The sequence below is a fragment of the Dermochelys coriacea genome, chromosome 7 (assembly GCF_009764565.3).
Source record: "Dermochelys coriacea isolate rDerCor1 chromosome 7, rDerCor1.pri.v4, whole genome shotgun sequence".
Classification (NCBI taxonomy): Eukaryota; Metazoa; Chordata; order Testudines; family Dermochelyidae; genus Dermochelys; species Dermochelys coriacea.
In genome coordinates this window covers 123,652,947-123,660,489 of record NC_050074.1, presented here as the reverse complement: position 1 = coordinate 123,660,489, position 7,543 = coordinate 123,652,947, and the positions used below count along the sequence as shown (strand labels likewise).

Below are 7,543 nucleotides of genomic sequence, written 5' to 3'. Positions count from 1 at the left end.
AGAGAGAGCCTCCCACAAGTCTGTCTCAGTAGAAAAGGCCTACTGGCTGTTTGGTGACAGGATGAACAGCCTTTCCCTTCTGTGTTCCTAGTGGGTGCCCACTGCTGACTCCGGTCAGGCCCCGCCCTGACACTTTCAGCAAAGAGTCCAAAGACTGAAGGAACCACAAAGACTTAGGTCTGGTCTACGCTACAGAGCTACATCAGATCAACTACGCTGCTCAGGGGTGTGAAAAATTCACACACCCCTGAATGACGGCATTATACTGACCTAGGCCCCGGTGTAGACAGTGCATTGTTGGTGGGGGAGCTTCTCCCATCAACATAGCTATTGCCTCATGGGTAGGTGGATTAACTACGCTGGCAGGAGTAGCTCTCCCATTGGCTTACAGCGTCTTCATTAGAACACTACAGCTGCACTGGTGCAGCATTTTAAGTGTAGCCCCAGCTCTACGGTTGCCTTAGTAGGCCTGTGTGGGGAAGTTTGCCCCATAACCTTCCATGCCCCATAGATCTGATCTAGCAATAGACAGACTTCAGACTTGCTATAAATCCAACATCCCTCCCATGTGTAATATTTATGAAAGGGGGGGGGGGAAATACACTTTGAAATTCCATTGCCAATAACCTGCAGATTGTTGTTTTTTTATCTCCAAATTAAGCAGGCAGTTAGTCACTGCAGCTCTGAGAGAACAACCAGCCATCTGCTTGTGGTTAAATATTCACTGTGCCGCTCTTTTTTTTTTTTTTTTTTTAAAACATGACAATTGATGGCAGCACAGTGGATTGGTCTCGTTGAATTACACAGCTGATTTGGAAACAGATGCACATGCAGTTCTCAATCAAAGGGGGAAAAAAGTTAAATACATCAGAAGTCAGGAACCTGTCCAATAATCAGCTGGATGATTGACGGGCTAAAGGAGTTTTCAAGAAAGACAAGGCTGTTGCAGAGAAGCTAAATTAATTTTTTCGCATCAGTCTTCAATGAAGAGGATATGGGGGAGATGGTTTAGGTGACAATCTGAAAAACGGTCCCAAATTGAGATGTCAGTGAGGTGGTTTTGGGACAAATTGATAAACTAAATGGTAATAAGTCACCAGGACCAGATGATATTCACTCAAGAGTTCTGAAGGAACTCAGATGTGAAATTGTAGCTACTAACAGGGGTGTTCAACCTATCTCTTAAATCAGCCTCTGTACCAGGTGACTGGAGTATAGCAAATATAATGTTGATTTTTAAAATAGGCTCCAAAGGTGATCCTGGCAACTACAGGCTGGTAAGTAACTTCAGTACAAGGCAAACTGGTTAAAACTATAAGAAAATCATTATCAGACACACAAATGAATAGGATAGGTTGGGGAGGAGCTAACACAGCTTTTGTAAAGGGAAATCATGCCTCACCAGTCTATTAGAATTCTTTGAGGGTGTCAACAAGCATGTGGACAAGGGTGATCCCATAGATATAGTACTTGGACTTTCAGAAAGCCTTTGACAAGATCCCTCACCAAAGGCTCGTAAGCAGTCATAGGATAAAAAGGAAGGTCCTCTCATGGATCAGCAACTGGTTGAAAGACAAGAAACAAAAGGGTAGGAATAAATGTGTCAGTTTGCAGAATGGAGAGAAGTAAATATCAGTGTCCCCCAAGGATCTGTATTGGGATCAGTGGTGTTCAACATATTGTGACAAAGTTCCTCCTCAACCTTGGTAGGTCTTGCACTTATTGGTGGATTTACTCGCCTTGGAGCTTCACAGCAGCCCTCAGTTTGGCCGTTTTCATGAACCCACAGTCCAGGTCAACTCCTCCTGTGTCTGACCAGGAGTTGGGAGGTTTTGGGGGGAACCCGGGCCCGCCCTTTACTCTGGGTTCCAGCCCAAGGCCCTGTGGAATGCAGCTGTCTAGAGAGCCTCCTAGAACAGCTGTGCGACAGCTACAACTCCCTGGGCTACTTTCCCATGGCCTCCTCCCAACACCTTCTTTATCCTCACCATAGGACCTTCCTCCTGGTGTCTGATAATGCTTGTACTCCTCAGTCCTCCAACAGTCTGCATTCTCACTCTCAGCTCCTAGCGCCTCTTGCTCCCAGCTCCTCACACACGCACCACAAACTGAAGTGAGCTCCTTTTTAAGCCCAGGTGCCCTGATTAGCCTGCTTTAATTGATTCTAGCAGCTTCTTGATTGGCTGCAGGTGTTCTAATCAGCCTGTCTGCCTTGTCTCCAGAAGGTTCCTGATTGTTCTGGAACCTTCTGTTACCTTACCCAGGAAAAAGGGACCTACTTAACCTGGGGCTAATACATCTGCCTTCTATTACTCTCCTGTAGCCATCTGGCCCAACCCTGTCACAATATTCATATATGATCTGGAAAAGGGGGTGAATGTTGAGGTGGCAAAATTTGCAAACAACTATCTTGAGTAATTTTGTATTAAGTCCAAAGCTGACTGCAAAGAGTTAAAAAGGGATCTCACTAAACTGTGTGACTGGGAAAGAAAATAGCAAATGAAATCCAATATCGGTAAGTGTAAAGTAATGCACAGAGAAAAAAATAAGCCCAACTATACACACAACATGATGGATTCTAAATTGGCTGTTACCACTCAAGAAAAATCTTGGAGTCAATGTGGATAGTTCTCTGAAAACATCTGTTCAGGGTTCATCTGTTCAAAGAATGAGTTACTGCTGGCAAGAAACATTACGGACAACAGGAAGGGGGGTCTTCAAACATGTCAGACAAAAATGGAAAGATCAAGGATGGCATGGGTCCAGTGCTCAATGGAGGCGGTGAGCTGGTCACGGAAGATGATAGGAAGACGGAGCTGCTCAGTGGCTACTTTGCTTCAGTCTTCTCACAAAAATATGTGACCGGACAACTAGCGAAGTTACCAGACAATAAAGGGGACGGGAGGCAGATCAGAATAAGCAAAGGAAAAGGAAAGCAGCAAATATCTCCAACGGCCAGTGATGGGACACTAGATGAAGAGGGCTCTGATTTATGACAGAGAATTTTTGCCCAGGTGGCTGAGAAAGACCCATCGGCTACATGCTCAGGATCTAACTAATCACTGTATTTGGGCTCAGGAAGGAATTTCGCCCTGTGTCAGATGGGCAGAGAGCCTGGATTTTTTTTTTTTGCCTCTCTCTACAGCATGGGGCATTTGCAAGTTTGAACTAGTGTAAATGGTGGATTCTCTGTAACTTGAAGTCTTTACAATAATTGTAGGACTCCACAAACTCAACCAGAGGTTAGGGGTCTATGACAGGAATGGGTGGGTGAGGTTCTGTGGCCTGCGATGTGCAGGTCAGACTAGATGATCATGATGGTCCCTTCTAACCTTAGTCTATGTGGACTGCTTTTTGCCATGTCTGTACAATGCCTAGAACAATGGGGTCTGGTCCGTGACTGGTGCTCCTATGCACTACAGTAGAAATTAATAACTATCCAAACTGGAATTTAGACAACACCAGGGTTAACATCCACCTCTACTTTTTGCCTAGTGCCATTGGCTCTTTAATGAGCCACCTGTTTTATGTCTCATTCATACCACAGCCCCTTCAGGAGCACAATAGCACTGTGCTGATTCAAAAGAAAACCACCACCTATTGACCCACCAATGCCAATCTATGCTGCAACAAACTATGTTTTAATGAGTCTTTGTAGTTTTGACTCAACAAATGAAGACTCTAGAGAGTACCTGCTTTCACTGCTCCTGCCAAAGAGTTATGATAGGAAGTAGATTCAAGCAGTTCTCAGCAAGCAGGGGAGGCTAACGTACTGTAGGGAAAACTAGAGCCAAAGAGAGCGTGAGGTATAAAAGTCAAATGGCATAAAACCCACATCATACTAAGTAAAGTTTATAAAAAACATCAACACCAAAGCCCAAAATACCAAAACAAGTTTAATATACAGAACTAGACATTCAAACAAAAGGTACAAAGCAACAAAATGCTGTATAAAGTCACAAAATAAATCCTTGACGTTTTCTTCCCCACAGCTTGCATAAGACAAAGCATATGAATGACATTGTTCTTTCAGGTTTCAGAGTAGCAGCCGTGTTAGTCTGTATTCGCAAAAAGAAAAGGAGTACTTGTGGCACCTTAGAGACTAACAAATTTGTTAGTCTCCAAGGTGCCACAAGTACTCTTTTTCTTATTGTTCTTTCAGTGCATAGACCAGAACAGCAGCAGAAACACCATTGTGAACAGTGCCCTCTGGGAAAAACCTCACAATTGTAACGCAAATGACACCGCTTTTACAAAAGTCTGCAGTTTGAACAACACAGGAAAAATCAACGCTTGCTGACTTTCCCTCTGCCTGCCCTCAAAAGCCTGACTACTCAAACACCTGCTACCGAGTTCTTTTTTTGCCATCCTAAACATGGTGTTTATATATCGAGGTGAGTAGCTGGAACGCCTGCCATCAATCCAAGAGCACAAAAGTCAGTCTTTCATTTCTAAGCAGGCTAAATAGAAAAACTAGTAAACAAAAAACCCCTCCCTTGGGATCCTACAGTGATGCTTCAGACCAGGACCTGAGATGAAACACTTGTAGCTCTGGTGATTGACCTCCTCCCATTCATAGACAAAGAAAGTACAGCCATAATCATCCTGCTGGATCTCTCTGCAGCATGGATACGCAATTAGGTTACCCACCTCTTAGATGTGATGAATGTAACCACCTTGAAACACCTCAATTCTATTCTCCCACACTGAACCCATGTGTCTTTCTGGGCAATTTTTCATCCCCAGAGCAGTCACCTGCAGAGTCCCCAAAACTCTATTGCTCCCTATTATTCAACACCTGTCATGAAAGAATCGGTGAGACGAATGGGGACGAAGTGCCAAGCAGCTCAGATACCCAGCTCTACATCACCTCTCAACTTTCTCACCATGAGGATGAAGAGGAGGTGCCCAAAGCTGAAGCCAGGCAAGACTAAAGCCATGCTGGTAGGAAGAGGGAAGCACTTTGAATAACTTTTACAGCCCCCACTTTCAAGGGCACCCGCTTTCAAATTATTTCACCGCCTCAGATCTCCTGGGATGCCACTGGGTGCTCTAACAGTCATAGGGGCAGAACATGCCTACTTCCATGTGTGACCAACCAAAAGATTTATATCCCATTACGTCAGGCACACATCTGGCCGCAATAACCTCCGGGCTTGACTGAAAAACTTTTGGCTAGGCATGGAGCCACAGAGCCTAAAAAGGCTCCCACTGACACAAAACACAGGAGCCCATCTGTTCAGCAACACACATCACTGAACAGATCACCCCTATGCTCTGCTCTCTGCACTCCTTCGCCATAGAAAGGGATTTCAGTTCAAGCAGTACTTGAAATCCTCCATGGGATCCTTCCTGAGAGGTCGCTACTCCCTCTGCAACCAGAATCCCCCACTATTACTACATTTCACTGAAAAATAAAGTGGTAAACAACAGTGCTGGAGGCAGAAGATTCTCAGGAGCTAGGCCTAGACCATGGAAGTGACAATAGAAATCAGCTACGTTAAGTCAGAGGAAGATTTTGCATTTATATCCTGCAAACCTGCTCCCCACCCAAATTCTTCTCACAATGAGAAATAATCACCAATTTATAAACTAACCAAGCTCTTTTACAGGCTGGGAAACATGAAAGACTTATTTTTATTTCTATTTTTAAATAGTTAGCAGACGGGAGGAACCATATAAATCGTCTAGGAGATGCTCTCATCCCACCTGACAGTGGCAGGGCCCTTGGTTATACACTATTTTCACCGCCTATCCACACTGCAGCAATGCAATACACCAGAGCACAAAACCCTCAGCTCTTAGGAAACTCCAGCTAGTACAGGGCTCTGCAGCATGTCATCTTGGCATCATGGACTACTGCAATCACACCAAACTTAATCTCCATCCTCTACGCTGACTTCCCATAGAATACTAAATCAAGTTCAAGGTCTCAGTCCTTCTCTTCAAGGTGCTCAGTGGCCTGGGCCCAGCGCTCCTAGAAGATTGTTAACATTCTTCAACAAAGACAGTGGTAAAGAGCTCTATTCCTCTGGTACAAAATTTTCTACCAGAAAGGTAAAGCTCATCTGTGCAGTAGGGCTGGTCTAAGACTGTGGAATAAACTCCCACAGAACTAAGGATCATCACGAACCTCAGCACCTTCTGACTTGCAATGCAAGACAACTTAGAGCTGCCTTCTGACAGAGCAGTATGTACATTTTAAAAAAAAAAATGTAACACAAGCACTGTACTGCATACAGATTTCTCTCCTTGGAAGGAGAGAACAAATCACATGTTGCAGATTTGTAGTCACATTGCTTAATGCAGTAATGAAAACTTTCAGATGCTACAGTAACAAGCAAGGTATCAGAACCTATACAGATCATAATATCTAGATACATTAGTTCCATACTCCAAGTATATAGAGCTTGAATAGCTAAAATTGCACTACCCATTAATAATTTTATCAAAAAGCATTTTCTGTTAAAAATGTGTTTACTTCTATGATCCACCTATTGTACTGATCTTGATATGCACCCAACAAGTTATACATATGCCATATGTCCCTGATGTTCTATTCACCTGAGATCCATTAAGCTCAACAGCTGAATTCCCTTCATAGGCTTCAAAAAGTTTTCACAACTGTCACCTTGAATGAAGTTTTTCAAAACGCACCTGTGGAGTGTAAGTCCCCACTGCCTTTTCAACGGAACTTGAACTCAAATCACCAGGCACTGTAGAAAAGCCCAACTCACATATCTAAGACCACAGCACAATAATAGGGACAAGATGGTAGAGTACAAATGTTTGTTGCCACTGTGCTATCAGATTTTCTTAATTTAAAAACATTTTATTGATCTAGTTTTGTAAACCAAACAATGATCGTCAGTAAAATAAATGTGTTGCGTAGAAGCATGAATGTACATTGCATAGCCATCCTTTCATTTCCTGTCTGTGATAGTGTAGCAATGTGTACTTAATTACCCACAGAATGAGAAAGTGGCTCTCTGTGCAGCTAGCATCATTTTGAAAGATAAGCCTCAGTGCAAAGTGCTTATTTGAAGACAGCAGAAGTGGTGACACATTAATGGTGCAATTAGCCTTTCTCCATAGGAGCATTAGCATCATAGGGACCTAGCAGGATCACAATGGGCTAGCAAAGCACAACAGCCCCGGATTCGGTCAAAGTTGGCAACAGCCAGCAGTACTGGAGGCAGTTCTGAGCTCAGAACAGATGACAGGGGAATGGAAGGAATCCCTGGCATGACACAGAAGCAAAGCTTTGGGACCATCTCTGTAAATCAATGATAGGTTCCCACTGAACCACTGTCCAACCTTCACTGGCTGGGGAGCTGTTCTTTCAAAACACAGGAGAGTTGAAAGTGATTGTATACAAATCAAAAGAGAAAGGAAAAATCCCAAGGTTTACAAAAAAGGCAAAAGGAATTAAGTGAAAAAAGTGCAGGAGTACGTGTGCTGTTACTTCAAGACTTATTGTAAGGCATTGCAGTAAGACAGAAATATGATGTGCAATGATTTTTCACAAAGTGAAAGTTGATAT

At 43.5% G+C, this 7,543-nt stretch overlaps 1 long non-coding RNA gene across 1 annotated transcript; it reads left to right on the top strand.

The window, feature by feature from the left end:
* The first annotated feature begins 333 nt into the window (after positions 1-333).
* LOC122460891 lies at positions 334-6,202 on the top strand. The gene is made up of 2 exons (XR_006282498.1): positions 334-4,033; positions 4,163-6,202. It is a non-coding gene; the product is annotated as an uncharacterized LOC122460891 (long non-coding RNA).
* Positions 6,203-7,543: the final 1,341 nt, after the last annotated feature.